The sequence below is a fragment of the Amblyomma mixtum genome, chromosome 3 (genome assembly GCF_055824585.1).
Source record: "Amblyomma mixtum isolate Tamu chromosome 3, ASM5582458v1, whole genome shotgun sequence".
Taxonomy (NCBI): Eukaryota; Metazoa; Arthropoda; class Arachnida; order Ixodida; family Ixodidae; genus Amblyomma; species Amblyomma mixtum.
Genome location: NC_143014.1, coordinates 306,599,818 through 306,617,780, shown reverse-complemented (window position 1 = coordinate 306,617,780; position 17,963 = coordinate 306,599,818). Strand labels below are relative to the sequence as shown.

The 17,963-nt window shown below is 48.0% G+C and overlaps 1 pseudogene across 1 annotated transcript in view; it reads left to right on the top strand.

Moving 5' to 3' along the window:
* LOC149355508 (uncharacterized) overlaps positions 1–17,963 on the top strand; it is a 33,650-nt pseudogene that overhangs the window by 12,629 nt on the left and 3,058 nt on the right. Inside the window, exons 5-8 of the transcript XR_016291521.1 lie at positions 2,594–2,980; positions 4,394–4,611; positions 12,012–12,276; positions 16,621–16,807. The product of XR_016291521.1 is annotated as an uncharacterized LOC149355508 (transcript). The remainder of the gene's footprint in view (positions 1–2,593; positions 2,981–4,393; positions 4,612–12,011; positions 12,277–16,620; positions 16,808–17,963) is intronic.

The following is a 17,963-nucleotide window of genomic DNA, read 5'->3' as shown; positions in this document are numbered from 1 at the left end:
GCATGCACATGACTATGATGTCATGCCATGTGGCTCGCCTATGCCGCAGCTGCGCTCTTGGCAGTCACGTCCACCGCTGCGCTGGCTGCGGTTCAGCCGCTCCTCCTCGCCACTTGTGGGATGTGATGTGTCACGTGATTCGCTCTTGCGCTTGGCAGTCACGTCCGCCGCTCTGGACGCTCACTCTTGCACTCGTGGCAGGTGGTGCATCACGTGGCAGGTGATGCATCACGTGTCACGAGTACGAGGTTCCTGGCTTTGCACAGAAAGAATGTAGTCAGAGTTTTGAAAGTGCACATTTATTCAACATATTGCCCCCTGAGTCTGATATGTGCTTGTTGCATCGTTCTTTCAGCTTATCTATTCAATTTATAAAAAAAAATTTGTGATAAGTCGTCAAACCAGCTTTCAGCAGCAAGTTTGATGTCAGCAGTGTTGTCCAAATGACGACCCTTCAGATGTTTCTTCAAGTTGGAGAACAGATGGTAGTCAGAAGGAGCCAGGTCAGGTGAATAGGGAGTATGGTGGACCAATTGGAAACTGAGGGCTTTCAGTTTGACAGCCACAAATTTGGACGTGTGCGGAGGTGCATTGTCCTGCAACAAAAGGATTCCTTTGTTCAGCTTTCCCCGGCGTTTCGTCTTAATTGCCTCTTTCAGCTTGTCGAGGAGGCCAGCGTAATATTATCCGCTTATACTACAGCCCTGAGATAGGTAGTCCACCGACAGCACGCCATCTTCTTCCCAGAAAATTGACGCCATGACTTTTTTGGCTGATTTCTGTGCGCGGAATTTCTTCGGCCGCGGGGACCCACTGAGGCGCCATTCCTTTGACTGTTCCTTGGTTTCGGGATGATAATGTGGGGCCATGCTTCATCCTCAGTCACTAATCTATCCAAAAAGTGTTTTGTAGAATCAAAATGGGTCAAAACAGCCTGAATGCCTCAACTCGAGCCTCCTTCTGTTCACTGTTCAAGCATTTCGGCACCAACTTCGCTGATAGCTTGCGCATGTCTAGGATATTGGTAATAATAAAACCAATGCATTCCTGGGAGATGTCCAGTATCTGGGCTATCTTTTTGGTGGATATTCGCCGATCCTCAAGAATCAGCTTATGGACAGAACCGCTTGTTGTCGGGTCTGTTGAGGTTGTGGGGCGCCCACTACAAGGCTCATCTTCAACAGTGAAATGACCAGCCTTGAAACAAGGAACCCAAGATTTGACAGCGCTGTAGGAAGGACGCTTCTGCCGTAGTGTTTGTGACATCTCACTGTGAATGTCTTTTGCAGACTTTCCCTGCAGAAACAAAAAGTTCATCACGACCCGTAACTCCACAGGTGTGAAACTTGCTTGTGCCTCTGCCATCTCACGTTCAACCTGAAATTCAAGATAGTTATAAAAATCAGAAACATCTGATTCTTACAGAGTTACATAAACAGATATCATGCATTTTTGTGGTACCAAACTAATTTTTCAATTCGACGTCAAAGGGGGCAAAGCCAGGAACTTCTCAGCATCCCCTCGTACAAGAGTGAGCGTCCAGAGCAGCGTTCAGCGCAGTGGCAGACGTGACTGCCAAGCGCAAGAGTGAATTTGCCCCCTCTTATATAATTGCAGTGCTTGCTGACAGAGCTTTCACTCTGTATATCCTGGCTGAGCTGAGTTGATAAAAGCACGCTTTCTGAGGCAAGTAGAGTAAATGCCACTCATTCCCTGGTTGGTGTGTTGTTTTTACTTAAAAATGCATATATATATTTTCGCCCATTGCGTACATGGGCTCCATCCCGAAAACTGGTCCTCTGATCTGGAAAGAAAGCGGGGTCCGTACATGCGTTTATCCAGTAAACTAGGCGCAGTCTACGGGAGACCACTTTTCTGTCAAAAATGAGTTGGGCAGACGGGGCTGTGCCTGAATAAAAATTTCGTGAACACTGACGTGCATGCCAGCGAATGAGAAAACCTGGAGACTTGGCAACGTATTGTGTGTGAGATATTGGTGTATGTTGGGTTTAGAAAAGAGCGATGGTACAAAAAGCAAATGAAAGAGAGAAAAATGTCAAATATGTGATGTGATAAAGGTGGGGTTGGTCATTGGCGACTGAGAAGAACCGCTCTAGAAATCTGTTGAAAAATGGAGCATAGATCTTGGAAGGAGTCATGTTGGACCAATCTCTCCTTACATTTCGCAGTTAACACATTTCTGTTTATTTGTTACTTAGTTCTGTTTGCTCTCCCCCCCTCCCTCCAACTTGACAGACAGCATGTATAAGAGGCCTAAATGGTGTCTGATAACACCGGTTACAACATAGTTCACTGTTTGCATAGATCCTTTAGCTGCAATATCGCTTTGTAGATAGCAGTTTATGCTTCACTGTCCAGTAGTGGACAACACAAAGTGTACAGGGGAGGGGGAGCCTCAGGGTGCTTAGCCAACGTTTTGGCATGAGGACTTGTCGTTGTCCCCCCTTCCCTCCCTTTTTCACTTCTTCGTATTTTCAGAAAACCCATCTTCCTGCCTTCTCCCTACCGAATCTAGTGATAGGTCCTTCTTTGCACTGTGTGGCCCACAAGTCAAGGGTGGTGGGGATCGCAGCACAACTCTCGGCTACACTTGGCTGTGCAGAAGCGGTGCGAGTCCATCCAGAAGATCCTGCTGTTCTCCTGCGCCTATGCCTTCAAGGCCACCCTGCACATCACCTTCGATGTCCTCGACCAGATGGGGCTCATGTCCGAGATGGCGTTCGACACGCTCATGCGGGAGCTCGAACAGCAGTCGAAGAAGGAGCAGTCCATGGTGGAGCGGGCACTCAGCCACATCGTGTCCAGCATCGACGCGGGAAATGTCGTGCTGTTCAAGCAGGCGTTCGAGGCTTGCTGCGCCCTCTTTCGGGACGAGGAGCCCCCGCAGCTTGCTCGCGGCACCTGTCTTGTTCGGAGCGTGTTCATCACGCCAGGGCGAATCATTCTGCGTCGTGCACAGGTGTGGCGCTTGACTGTGTCATTTTTTTTAATGCTAGTTCTTTCGGTTCCTGTCGAGGAATTACAGGGATTAGTCGGCAGGCTCTGTATCAATGCATATGTTAGTCTGCAGAAAGACAAGGTCTGAAAAATGTCTTTTCCCTAAAACTGAATCCTAGCAACCTTCTATAGTAAACTCGGTTATAGTAAAACCTCGGATATATACTAAAGTGAAGCTGTGGTCCCATTTCACCTTCCATAGATGGCTGTGCATTTTTTTTTGCTTATAGTAATTTTTTCGAAGAAATGGCTATAGTAAAGAGCGTCTGGCTGAATTGTAGCACCCTGCTATAGTGAATTCGGTTACAGTGAAAACTCGGATACAGTTAAGTGAAGCTGCGGTCCCATTTTGCCTTCCATAGCTATACGGCTGTACATTTTTTTTATTATAGTGATTTTTTCGAAGAAACGGCCATAGTAAACATTGTCTGGTCGTGGCGATGTACTCCCCGTGCAATGATGACATTACGGCATGCGCGAAGTGTAGGATCGCGAGGAAAATAAATACCGAAGGCGCTCTTTGAGGTGGCTTCACCATCAAGCTAAAATGTTGCGAGAAGAAGCCAATTTTTTGAAGACCTTGAGGGCGTGAGGGAAAGCATGCAGCGCGCGCAGGAAAAGTAAAGCTGGGTATGAACGTAGAAAGAAGGCGGCGCGGGCATGCAACAAAGAAGAAAATGATGCATTGAAAACAATACTCGTTCACTTGAACACGCAGGTAATGAACGAGAAAAATCTTAACTCTCGGAGATGGAGCAACTTTAGATGGCATTTCAGTTTTACGGTTTGGGGAGAAAACTAATTACCGAAGCTATTAGTTTTATGTGAATATTTAAGTACTTCTGAAAGATTGTTCTCTTGTTCTTTATTTGTGCTAAAGCCAGCACTTGGCTTAATTTCTGCCAAGTTTCAAGCTGTACAGCATTTTTTTACTTCTACTTTCTTTTCTTCTACTATTGTTTAATTTTCAATGTTTGCTGTTTAAAGTACGTCTTTTGCTTATGCAAGTGGTGGTTTTATTGTGTACTGCGTACATAGCTTACTGTCTCCTTAAAGGTGTTACCTTTTTGTTTTGTGTTCCATAGAGATGGTATCTCTTACAACATCAAAACCAATGCTGAAAACTGGGTGCCTGGGCCTATGCAAGCTGTTTTTATGCAGTCTTTTGCCCAGATAGCATTTCGAGGATTGTGCATGCTTCTAGAAGAAAGAATTGAATCGAATTCTCTTGCACGGCTTTGGGCACACCCTGATCCGGTGTTTTTCGGTGTGTAGCCCTTTCATTTTGCGGTCCTGTTTTTATTCTCCGCAGGCTCATCGGTAGCCTAGAGTAGCTTCAAGACTGCAGCACTGTTTTATTGCGCGTCCGCCGCAGGTCCACTTTGAGAACAGAGTGCTGCGGCACTTCAACGCCGAGTTCGCCACCCGCGTGTCATTCAGAGACGACAAGCTGTCGTTCACGCTCAACTTGCACTCGTCGCGGGACGACATCCTGGAGGCGGTTGTTGCCCGCTTCATGCGCGAGGGAATGCGTGTTGGCCTGCGGGAGTTCAAGTTCCTGGCGCCCTCTACCAGCCAGCTTCGGGACCACGGGTATGCTACTGCCCATGGTCCTTCTTCCTAAGTGGCGTATATGCTCGTGCACAGTTACTGCTCCATTTCCTTTTCTCAAAAACCAAACCAAACAGTAACAAGGTAACCATGTAAAGTACGAGACACCAGGAGAAGAAGAACACAGGACAACGCTGGACTAACAACTGAAGTTCAATCGAGAAACGGCCAACCTAGGTCACCAGAAGACGCGTGCATATCAGACGCACTTAAAAACAAACAAATACATATGTGGCAAATCACCAAGGAGTGGATACACGCTCCATAACTGGCAAACAACAAAAGACAGATATTTTGCCTATCAAACTTGCACGCGCACACTTCTACTTAGGAAATTAACTTCCTAGTGAGATGCAAAGACGGTGCACTGACGCATGTGTCACTACTGCCTTGCAACCTAATATGGTAGGCCTCAAGGATTTCACTCTCCTCCCTGTTTTTTTCTTTTTCTGATTACTGAAATGTTGTTAAAAGCCGGAACACAGTTTTTACAACTCCTGCAATGATGTGGAAGATTATTTTGATAGAAAAATTTTCCAGGAAATTGTTCTGTTCACGTGCCTGGTCATTAACACATCTGCCAGTTTGGCCCGTGTACACCCTACCACATGACAGGGGTAACTTGTAAACGACACGAGTCGAACAAGCAACAAACTTGTTGGCGTGCTTCACAGTGCAGCTCTTGGACTTCCTCCCCTCATTGGCCTGCGCGATCTGTGAACATAAACTAGACATCTTACAAGGCGCAGAGAAGACTACCGTCTGCCATGCCGTTGGGCCACTTTTTTCAGGCTATGCGAGACACCGCGAAGATACGGCGCCGCCTCAACTTTCTTCCCCTCCACTCTAGCATTTCCGGACTCGTGTGGGTTATGGTTCTTAATTATCTGCAGCATTGACGCACCAACTGCAGTCAGCACGTCAGCCGAATAACCCGTGTCACTGTAAGGAGATAGCGCCACCCAGCGGCGTTCGTGAGGAGAAGACAAAGCACGAGGAGCGCGTGCGGAGGGGAACGCGGGGCAGGTCGAAGAGGATTACGGGGCAGAGAAGAGAAGAGCGCGGTGGGCGACGGACGTGGACGAGTTCTGCTGGCACCCCGAGTTCCGGGCTTGGGCCTTAGCCGCAGACGTCCGGGCCACCAGACCTGGACATCCATCGTCGAGAGCCTCAACCACCAGGCCCAGGCGCCACTCTTCTCCGACCACCCGTCAGCTGCTCCACACAGGCCGCCTCTGGCGCCTACGTGACCTTTTCCGGGATACCAGACCTGGGAAACGTGCCGGGAGCCCACAGACGCCGACGCTGCGGTAGCGTCGCATCAACATCGGAACGCCAAGAGACTCCTTGACTACCCGACACCCAGCCAGTCCTCTCCGCTCGTTGCTCGAATAAGACAAGTAGTGTGAACTTTCCTCTTTGACTCTTTTTCCTGTATTTATCATAAGCACTTTGTTCTGTTCCACCGTGTGTTTCTTTCCCTTGCGTTGCCGCCTTGCTCTCTTGTTCCTTTCCTTTTTTTTCTCGTTCATATTGAAATTGGTCTCCTTTCCGATAAAAGCCGCCTCGTTTATTGTTTGTACTTTGGTGTTTGTTGAAAATAAGACCTGCAATCTCATAGAGTCCTCACAAATTTGGCGTCCACTACGACAGGACAGGACGAGGTCGGTTTTTATCTATTCGCCTGTTGTGTTAATTTAGGAACAATATGAGTGCTTCAGATTTGGTTGCTTTGGGCGAGCGCATGGGCTTGTGTGGCGCGGAGTTACGAGCGTGGGTGGAGGACGAGCTTCGTAAGGCACGGGAAGAGAGAGCCGCGGAGCGTGAAGCTGCTAAGCAGAAATTGGAATTAGAGGCACGGAATTTAGAGGCGGAGCGTGAAGCTGCGAAGCGAAAATTGGAATTAGAGGCACGGAATTTAGAGGCGGAGCGTGAAGCTGCGAAGCAGAAATTGGATTTAGAGGCACGGAATTTAGAGACGGAGAAACAGAAATTGGAGTTAGAGGCGCGGAACTTGCAGCTACAAATAAGGCTCATGGAGGGTGGCGCAAATCCTCCGAGTGACCGTGGAGAGCGTAGCGTCGCACCGGCTAGCTCCATTAACCCGCACAGCCTCATACCACAGTTCAATGAAGCGCGGGATGACCTCGATGCCTACTTAAAGAGGTTTGAGCATGTGGCCACGGGGCAGGGTTGGCCAAAAGAAAAGTGGGCAACGGCGTTGAGCTTATGCCTTGGCGGCGAAGCACTTAGGGTCTTCGGTCGGCTCTCGCCTGAGGATTCCGTGGATTATGACAAAGCGAAGCTTGCCTTGCTTCAGAGGTTTAGGTTCACCGCGGAAGGATACCGAGAGAAGTTTCGCCAGAGCAAGCCCCAGGATGGAGAAACGGCCTCGCAATATGCTGCCAGGTTGTTTAGCTTCTTTGACCGTTGGGTCGAGATGCGGGGTGAAGGCCGCACTTTTGAGGTGGTTCGCGAGATGGTCGTGAGCGAACAATTTCTGAACAACTGTCATTCTCGTTTAGCCCTTTTCTTACGTGAGCGGGAGGGCAAGACAGTTTCTAAGCTGGCGGAGGCTGCCGATCATTTTCTCGAGGCACAGCGGCAAAATAACTTGTTGTTCTTTAAAGAGGAGGGTGAGCACACGATAGTTAAAGCCAAGGACGAGGTTTCACGTGCACAATCCCGCCTTCGATGTTTTCTTTGCGAGAAGACTGGGCACAAGGCGGCGGATTGTCGGACGAAGCCGAAGCAATCGTATTGCACCTGGTGCCGCGAGGTAGGACATGATGCCCAGTCGTGCAAGGCTAAGAGGCCAGGGGACCGTGAGGAGTCCGCCTGTTGCATGACACCTCGATATTCACATCCCGATAGCACTGCAATGGTAACGCGCGTAGAGGGCCAGTTGGGGGAGATGGTCTGTCCTTCCAACCCGGTGGAAACCGCTATGCCCGTGGGGCACGGTGAGGTGTTCGGCCAGCCTGGTTCGGTTTTACGGGATACGGGCAGCACCGGTATTGTTGTGCGTGAGTCTCTTGTACCGCCAGCGGCACTAACAGGGAAAAAGGCTACATTATTCTTGGCCAATGGGACCCGTGTAGAAGTTCCGGAAGCGGAGGTGGTGATTTCTTCTCCATACTTCTCGGGTAAGGCCATCGCGCGCTGCTTATCTACACCCTTATACGACATTATAATAGGCAATGTCCCCGGGGCTAAACCTCCATTCCCGGTTGACCCGCCAGTTCTCACTGATCAGGCAGTTTCCCTTGCCATGACGGGTGCGGTCGATGTTCCTTCCCTTATGGTGACAGCAAAGGTTTCAGAGAGTAGTAAAAGCCCCACTCTGAACACACTCCACTTGTCACGGCCGGAGTTTCGCCTCAAACAGGAAGAAGACCCGACCTTAGAGGTGTGTCGCAGGAAGTTGGGGCAAATATTTCATGGCAAGGGACAGACCGCCCACTCCTTTGATACAGATGACGGTGTTCTTTTCCGGTCGTACCAAGTGTGTGCCGGCCAAGTCGTTGAGCAAGCGGTGGTACCGAAGGGCTTACGCACGCAAGTTCTTAAGTTGGCACATAAGAGTGCATTATCCGGCCATCATGGAATACGGCAAACAATATCTAGGGTGCTCAGTGAGTTTTACTGGCCCGGTGTACAGGCTGACATTAAGAGTTATGTCAGATCGTGTGATATGTGTCAGCAGACTGTGTCGAAGGCAAGGGAGAACAGAGTGAATAACATCATAGGACGGGAACATGTAAAATCATGGTGGAAACCGAGGTCGGTTTGGAGAAAACGGTTTCACAAAGGAAAACGGAAGTACTAGCCGGAAAAGTTCTCGCGACGGTGAAGTGGTTTGATGTGAACAATGGAATACGGAAGAATGTAGCCCACACCTGTTCTTGTTGGAATTGTTTTTGTTTGTTCATGTTTGTTTTTGAGTGTCGGCTATCTACTTTTTATGCTTTCCGTGTTTCTTCGCCCTCTATGGACGCTTTACGTTGACTTTCCATGTGCTCTCTGTGCGGTGTGTGCGAAGGTCTGTGAACGCTTCGAACATTGACGACCGTCGTATTGTGTGTGGTGTGTAGTGTGCGCGCTGTGGTGCGGTGTTCTGTGTTGCGATCGTCGAACGCGTCTGGTGTCGCTCTCCTGAAGTTGAGTTCTTTCCCTTGGAAAAAACTTCCGAAGAGGGGGCCTTCTGTAAGGAGATAGCGCCACCCAGCGGCGTTCGTGAGGAGAAGACAAAGCACGAGGAGCGCGTGCGGAGGGGAACGCGGGGCAGGTCGAAGAGGATTACGGGGCAGAGAAGAGAAGAGCGCGGTGGGCGACGGACGTGGACGAGTTCTGCTGGCACCCCGAGTTCCGGGCTTGGGCCTTAGCCGCAGACGTCCGGGCCACCAGACCTGGACATCCATCGTCGAGAGCCTCAACCACCAGGCCCAGGCGCCACTCTTCTCCGACCACCCGTCAGCTGCTCCACACAGGCCGCCTCTGGCGCCTACGTGACCTTTTCCGGGATACCAGACCTGGGAAACGTGCCGGGAGCCCACAGACGCCGACGCTGCGGTAGCGTCGCATCAACATCGGAACGCCAAGAGACTCCTTGACTACCCGACACCCAGCCAGTCCTCTCCGCTCGTTGCTCGAATAAGACAAGTAGTGTGAACTTTCCTCTTTGACTCTTTTTCCTGTATTTATCATAAGCACTTTGTTCTGTTCCACCGTGTGTTTCTTTCCCTTGCGTTGCCGCCTTGCTCTCTTGTTCCTTTCCTTTTTTTTCTCGTTCATATTGAAATTGGTCTCCTTTCCGATAAAAGCCGCCTCGTTTATTGTTTGTACTTTGGTGTTTGTTGAAAATAAGACCTGCAATCATCTCACACAGATCCTCACAGTCACTAAGGCGGCGGACTTGCTGGTGAAAGCTGTCATTCACTGCATGTGGGCAGCTCTTCTGCAAGGCATTCCCTAGGCAAAGGCTAGCCATGGCTCTTTTAATCAGTCTGGAGTGCGATAAAACATAAGGCAATAGCACTTTCTCAGTTCAGGGTGAGTAGCTCCAACAAATGTGGCTTAAGTGCAAACAAAACCGCATTAAGCATTAAAGCGGCTGCGAAACACTGCTCGGGGGGGATACCGGCTATACTTCAGGTGGATTCTTGATGTCACACAGATGCTGACTTAAAAAGAATTACAGGAATCGATGCACAGGAACGGGAGTTATTCAATGAAGAAATTTCAAAATACAAGCAAACAAAACGCTGCCCTCAACTCGATTTTGGCGGGGCTTCCCATTCCTGTTTCGCTCTCCCAATGACGGCACCTGGCGCAACCAATCAAAACAGCCTGCCAGAGCACGTCGCGGAAGTTTGCACTCCATGGTTTCCTGCTCTCTGTAACTCGTTCTTGCTGAGGCTGGCAGCTTCGTTTCCACGCCAGAGCACCTGGTGGTGTATTTTTATTTTACTTGCTTTGCAGAGCTTTTATCTAAGACTTTTATCCAAGATGAACAAGTTGTTTTTGTTGATCTAATTTAAAACGCAGACAGGTGACAAAATGTTTCTCTATTCACACAATTTGCAGTATATTCACTGTTTGTCCCATCATCAAGCTCGCGCCAGGTGATGTCATATCCGCTGCTAAAACCCGCCACTGTGTGGGGACACCATTGGAGCCATGAATGTGTTTTTTGGAGGACATTAAAATATTATAAAATGGAATATACGTGGTATTACCGATGCTAATAGCACCATTGTAACTTACTGTATGCGATCAACAGGCAAAACAGTCAACTAAGATAGTGTTTCTGGGCCCCTTTAAGTCCAAACAAAACAAGTTGGGGCACTGGCGTTAACAATGTTGTAGAGCTTGGTTGATTTTGACGAAAGGAAAGGCACAGAACTGGTTCCCTGGGTCAGTGGACACGTCAGTCTTGCTTTCATGTACATGGTGTTGGTGTCCACCTGCAAAAACCTGCTTTCGCTCAGTATTCCCTGCTTAGCAATGCTAAACTACCAGCAACTTTTGTATTGTTGTGGTTAAGTCACTGTGTCAAGCAATTGGGTCTTGTGGTTTCGGCTGCTTGAAGAGAGTGACGTGGTTAAGTCTGGGTCGGGTCACATTGGGGCTGAACCATGCAAAGTGTACAAGAAAAGCTATGCTGATGACCGTGGCAGATCAACTGCTCCAAAGCTTTCTAGCCAGGATGAGGGCAGACACCGACACCTCAAATCTAAATTTCATGCTGGCAAGCTGAAGGACAAAAAAACAGTGGAAAGGGTGGTTTAATTGCCAATAAGCCTGTCACAAGTGCTACCGTATTTGCTTGATTCAAATGCGCACCTTTTTTCGGAAAAGAGATCATCTAAAAATGACATGAATGTTAGAATCAAGTACAAAAATGAAACTACACCAGCAGCACCCTATTGTCATCAGCATCACAAAATGGCAACTTGGTATCTCTCTTTTGTTGATATCGACATATCAGCTATCGCATTCATGGATGCTGATAGGCCTCGTGAGTATCTGAAGTGTCCCATCAGCTCCGACCTGGACTTGAGCTGACATGGAAGCATCAGTTGCAAGGAGACTCCTTGTTGACACCAACGCAGGATTAAAAAAAAAAGGTGATCTTGTGTGAAGAAGCAGGTGGCAGTCGGGTCACCTTATTGTGTGCTCAGTTTTAATGAATTTTGTGTGCGTGATTGGTGGCAGCATAAAGACTGGATTTTCGCCAGCAAGTCTACTTGAGGGGCCTTCGATGGGCCTTAGACATGAGGCACTGATTGATTGTACAGTTTAGGATTGTGTAGAGTGCACTGTAACATGTAACCTTGTTACGCTTCGAATGCAACAATGCAAGATACTGCCAACTCCAAAAAAAAGCAAAATGCTGTGGCATCATCTTGTAACAACGCCCAGCACTTCAACGACATTGTTAAAGGGGTGCCAGGTTTTCAGCGTAGGAAGACATATTGAAAAGAGCCTAAACCATATCAAAGCATAACGAGCTTATTTCAGTAAACAAAAAAAAACAACGCTGCACATATACTGAGAACGCAAAGACCATATTTCACTGAGATACAGCCACATGGTGGCATACAGCAATAGTAACCATTGCTTCATTGCAGAGTGTTGCTTCAGCCTCTTTATGAGGCTTTCAATGCCAAATTAAAATTATAAATCCTCATTTCATTGGTATTGATATTCCTTATTCTGTTAAATGTGGTAACACTTTTCCATTCCACTTGAATCTAAACAGGTTTTGATCAGTGTTTGGTAAAATTCACTTGCAAGCCATCTAGCTTTCTAATGATTTCTGGTATGAGGAGATGGTGTTTTGTAAGCAGTGACTGCATCGATATCCATGTCGCACGCAGGACGTGGATGTACGCGGTGGACGAGAAGCGCAACAGCGCGATGACCATCCGTGACTGGACGGGCCGCTTCGAGGGCATCCACAATGTGGCCAAGCGCATGGCGCGCATGGGTCAGTGCTTCTCTTCGACGGAGCAGGCCGTGCGGGTGATGCCCCACGAGGTCGTTGACGTCCCAGACCTCGTTGGTGGGGCCCACCCTGTCAGCGGCAAGCCGTATGTCTTCTCGGATGGTGTCGGCATGATGTCCGTGCCGCTTGCTGAAGAGGTGAGGGGGCATGCGGTCTGGTGCTCACCAGAGCCAGGTGGCGATTGCAGTAGGCTCGTGTTAGTTCAAACTCATTTGGCCGCACATTTGTGGTGTTGTTCGTTATGGGGAGGCTTCTGTCGGAATTTGGTCGTTCAAAGCCGCGCTTTATGACTTCAGCTTTGAGTCTCCAGAGTACGAAGTCACGGTGTGGGTGGAACCACCCTCTGTCAGAGATTGTTACAACTGAGCCATTTTCTCGTATGTAGGGGTTGGACTTCTCGGTTTTTAATTTATGAAAATTTGGCGGACTTTTTTCTTTTTTTTTGCGCCGAATATCAATGATTTTCGAGGAATGAAATACTGACTTTTCGCGGTGATTTAGTGCAGCAATCTTGCATGGTCAAGTCAGTTGAAGCGTACCTCAGTGTTTTTGTAATCATGGACAATTTATTTACAGTAATGAGCGTGCAAATGCTAGTACTTTGAGCTGTTTTTGTACGTGGTCCGCCTGTTCATGCCAGCGATGGAACTGCCGGCCAATCGTCGCAGTAGCCGGAACATACTTTTTCGTGACGCCCATGTGGGCTTTCATGTCAGTGTCCTGTAAGCAGTTGATTAGCCTACTTAACCGACTAACTGCCCTAAGCAGGTGATGACAGTGAACAAACAGTGCTTAGCTTGCAGGCTCTGGTGCTTCCTGGTCTGCAGAGGCGTGTAAGCTAGCGGAGCAGTCCCTCAAATTGCACAACTACGCTACTTAACCAACAATGTACACCATTGTCGCATCATGCATTTCAGCTTTGACTGAGTGTAACTCACATTCATCAGCCAGCTATCTATGTCTTGCATGCCAAGAATACTGACCTTTTTCGGTTAAAACCAAATTTCGAAAACTGAAATTAGCGTACTTTTGTCGGGCTATTTTCCCCTCAGTTTAAACCGAAATGTCCAACGCCTACTCATATGGTACCAATGGCACCTTCTATTGGAGGCGGGTGTAACTTGAGTCGGTTGCCTTTACGATGCTGCTGATGTGGCTTAAAGTGCCGCGAGGCAAAATTGAAGTCTTTCGTGGCTAAATAACTGATTCCTTCTGTCGTGGAATGTTCTGGGTCATTAAACTGCACAAAAACTGAGGAACCCGCTACAAAGAGCTAAAGTCTAAAAAAAAAGTAAATTCTGGACAGCAGAAGTGGGCGAAGGATTCGTTATGCAAGTGGGTTCATTACGAGAGCATATATGGTACTTTGCCTAAAGAAGTTTTGCAGAGACCACAGCTTGAATTGAGCTAGTATAACAAAAGTGCGCTTGCAACCTCGTGAAGCAGCCAAAGTTTAAGGACTCTGAAACGAAACACTATAAGTATGAATGGGTAGAGTTTGGATTATCACGAGCTGACTGCGGTTATCAGCGGTGCCCTCACCGACGGTAACTGTTCCGATGCCTGCTTGAATGGTGTAGTGCTGTGGCATCTGTCTGCCCGCCACGTGCCCGATAGTTGTATGCACGATGCTGATGTGATCACCTTGCATCGGTCTTTTTGGCAAGTGACCGACGCAAGGATCGTTCACAGAGCACTGCCCGTCTCTACCCAGTTGTTTCACCAGCATGGGGCCTGTGTGTTGGTTGCACCGCTCTTCTGCCATCGCACTGCTTGTCGCCATTGTGCACTTGACCGATGCATGGGTTTGTCAGAGATGCCTTGCCATGGTGGTGGTGCCTGTGTGCCACTGGGTAGCATTTTGTGGGAAATTTCTGAGACAGCGTCAGCATATCTGTTCTCCTCGGTGTAAATGCGAGCAGATAGTTATTGTGACTTGCGGGTGCTGTACTGGTATCCCAATGGGGATTGAAACTCTCTTGGACATCCTTCGGATATCTTAGACGTCCGAAGGACATCCGTGGGAGTTTCATTGTCCATTGGGTATGGGCGCTAAGGTCTTCACCATGCCTGCCTGCTGTGTAGAGGGGTGAGTCTTGTTGAAAGTCGGTGTCGCCATTACCTGTAGGGCATGGTGGAAGGGTGGTGTTTTCAAGGTGTTGTTGCTTGGCGGGTGTCTGATTGCTGGTGGACGCTACGCAGCGGTTCTTCTGGCTGCAATTCGTTAACCCTTACCAATGTGGCGAGGTGTCCTTGTAGCTGGCAGACACTGCTCATTTCAGACCCACGAGCACCTCAAGAGCTGAGCAAGAAGAGATGACAGACACGCCTGTACACAACCCTCAAAAGTACAACAATGATGCTGCATAGATATTGGTCATACAACTGCGGAGAGCTTTATGGGTATGTTGTAGGCTGCAATTGCAGATTTAAAAGCCGTATGAAATTTGATGTGTATGTATTACGTCTGGAAGGAAGTGTGAAAAAAAAAAGTGGCAGACAATTTAGCTTAGTTGGGTCGAATACGGATTAGGTGTGCTAGCAGTTTGGTTTCGGTTTGAGACTCTGTTTTCAAAATCAAGTAGGCTTGATGTGTTAATGGTTTGTTGCCCATATATATGCCGAATTAGTCATTCTCTGCTTCACAATCGTATATCCCTGGGAGTCCTCACACAACTCCTGCCACAGTGGTGCAGCGATTAAGCGGTGCGCCATGGGGCTTGTGTGACCCAGGTTGCTCTTCCCGAGCAACCTCTCGACACAAGTCATGAATTGAACTGCCACCTGCTATGGGGAGCACGGTGGTACCGAACAGACTCACAATGGCGAAATCAACATGGGGGGCTCTAGTCCTAGAGCACTAAAAAAAAGATCATGAAGGAAAGACAACAACCTAAGTCGTTTTCACAGCTGTATGTATGCGGGCCAAAATACTACAACACAGTGAGGAAAAAATGCAAGACATAAGTCATGGAACGCAGATCTAATTGAGGCAGAAAAAGAGAAAAGGCAGAAAATACCTTGATTGTAACACACACCCAGTTTTCATGGTCAAAGAAAGATAGATTGTCTTCAGTCGTAATACGCCCAGATTTTTATGCTTCTTGCACAAAGAACAAACGGTGCTTGACGAGCGCACAGTTTTGGTGCACGTGAAGAATCACGTGGGTGGAAGTGGGCGAAACGCGCAGAGGTGCCAATCAATGCCCTAAACAGTGCACCCCTGTGTTCGGTTGGCTGGCTGATGTACGGTCGACGGCCGCCATTGCTGAGTGCTGGCACTGAGCTCAGGAAAACACAAATGAAACTAAGCGTTAGACTGGTCTCAGAGGCAGGGGCCGTCCATTTTTCATCCTGCCGTCCGTTGCCAGCCGTACCTGGACGCACCTCTTTTAGTGAAGCGGTTCGAAGGAACTGATGTGAGATACATGGCGTCTGAATTAGTGAGCGTCTGATGCCATTGACTTCCATGGGCACTGGACGGGACTGTGCAAGCTGTTCGGATAATCTGTATTTCCTAATTGGCGGGGGTCGAGTTAACGAGCCTTTACTGTATCAGTGCACCAGCAACACCAAACCACAATTTTTGTGATGTCAATTACAATAGCTTCGTTGCCTTCATTTGTATTGTTTTTTTATCTTTTTCCTCACCCTGCTTGGACCTGTGCAAGGTTTGCAGTATTGAATAAAGAAAGAAAGAAAAAAATGGGGGGGGGTTGTTTCTTGCATAGTTTCATTTTCGTACTCAATTCTAATTCTAACCTGCATGTCATTGTTATTAGAGTTTTTCGGGGAAAAAAATTTGCGTTAGAGCCGAGTAAATATGGTATACAGTATAATTTTCCGTGTGTTAATTGAGCAGTGAACCATTAAATTCTAAAGCAGTGCGCCCTAGATTCAAAATGTTTTTTTTTTGTCAAAGTTGCGCTCCATAAACTTGTCACAGTGAGTGTACATTAAGAACTTCGATCAATTTCGGGTGACTTGATTCCTTGGCAAAAACGAACTAGTATAAAGGCAGAATTGTTGTTTCATCTTTCCTTTTCCAGTTCTGCATTAGCACAGTCTTCTGACATTTTAGTCTGTGAAAGCAGTGTGCCGAGTGATCTCAGCTCAGACAACCAGAGGGAGAGCTTTCATCAAGTCCAGCTTCAAAGGGCAAAAATTTTGAGGGGGCACTATGGTGATCTAAAGTGCGATGAGGCTAAATTCCCGCAACACTGTCCAGCGCCCTTACACTAGACAAGGAGAACTGCATATGCGTTGGCAGGGAGTTGGCATAGCATAGTGATTAGCACGCTTGGTTGTGTGGCGCCATCTGGTGTAAACACCACAAATCACAAACGTTTCATGTAACGGACGGACGGACAGAGTCATGGCCGAGTTGTGTGGCTGCGACGACGTCCATGGGAATCATCTCATCCGCTACTTTGCCACTGGCAACTGGTATTGCGAGTCTCTGACCCGAATATGTCGTGCAGGTGTACAAGATCCTGAAGCTGAAGGACCACCCTTCAGCAATCCAGATCCGGTATGCGGGCGCCAAGGGCATGCTCTGTGTTAATCCCACGCTGTTGGATTCCAAACTGCTGTGCCTGTGTCCAAGCATGCGCAAGTTCTCATGCACCAGCTCAGAGTACCTTGAGGTGATCAAGATCTCGGCACCGCGTGAGTATCGGCTTCTTTGACTGTCTTTTTGCGGGCACGCTTTCATTTCATTTCATTTTTATTTCCTTAAAGGCCCCTTCTTGGGGGCATTATACATAAGGGGTGAGCTGCAATGAGTTTTACTGTGCATATCGAAAGGCATCTGTCTATGTGCATCTCTAGTAGAGATAAGACATGACGGTGTAATAATTCATTGACATCCACCGAAGCCGGGCACATAACCCCAAGGCAATTTTATTGTTGGAAAAGGGGGGAGGGTACTTGGCATATCAAACTCTAAACCTTCACAAGCCTGATGCATTTATTTATTTATTTATTTATTAGTTACCTGCATCGCGCTGCAGGATATTACAGCAAGGGGGGTACTGACTTCATTTTAGGTATCAAACAATTATTACAGTGCTTGGATGTTGAGATAATTTGTGCTAATGTCACGAATTGGGCTGACGCGTCCCCGACTGCTGGAGGGGAATGCTTTCTTCTGCAGGTTCGAAGAAAAGAACAGAGAAATCAAACAAAACAAAATGAAGCCGTGTTTATATTTTAAAGGAAAGGAGCCAATAAAAGAAACGAAAACACCAAGGAAAACACACACTAGAAACACGTACAACACTAGAGACAAAAAGGAGAGAGTTCACCGGATACAAAGCGTCCCAGGTGGAGCGGGAAGGCCTTGCAAGTAGCACAGACGCGGATTGGCGAGTTGCGATGTGTTGCTGGCGTTGCGTCCAGAGAGGCAGTGGTAGAAAGCCAGGAGATGAGGAACGGAGATGACAGGGGAGACGCTGACGAACTCTTGTCAGTCGCCCCCAAGAACTGGGCAGCTGCAGCAGGAAAACTGTAGCCAGGTCCTGTCGACGGTGTTCCGCAAACACCGTAGGCTTGTGCAGCCTATCCCAGGAAGCCGTGGCAGGAAAGTGGCGATCGCAGTAGGCCTGCGTCGTTGATTCAAGGGAGGTCCATGGCAGCACAGACCCGAAGTCTGACGGCTGCCACCTCCACGCTTGAATGAGGCTTAAGGGGGGACCCTGGTCTTGGAAAGAAAATTTTATTAATTTAGTTATAGTGATGAAATTTTCAGGCCACATGTATTTTTGTGCGCTGATTTTAGATATGCCACTTAATTTTGTGTAAAACAATTCCTTGAGCACTTGTG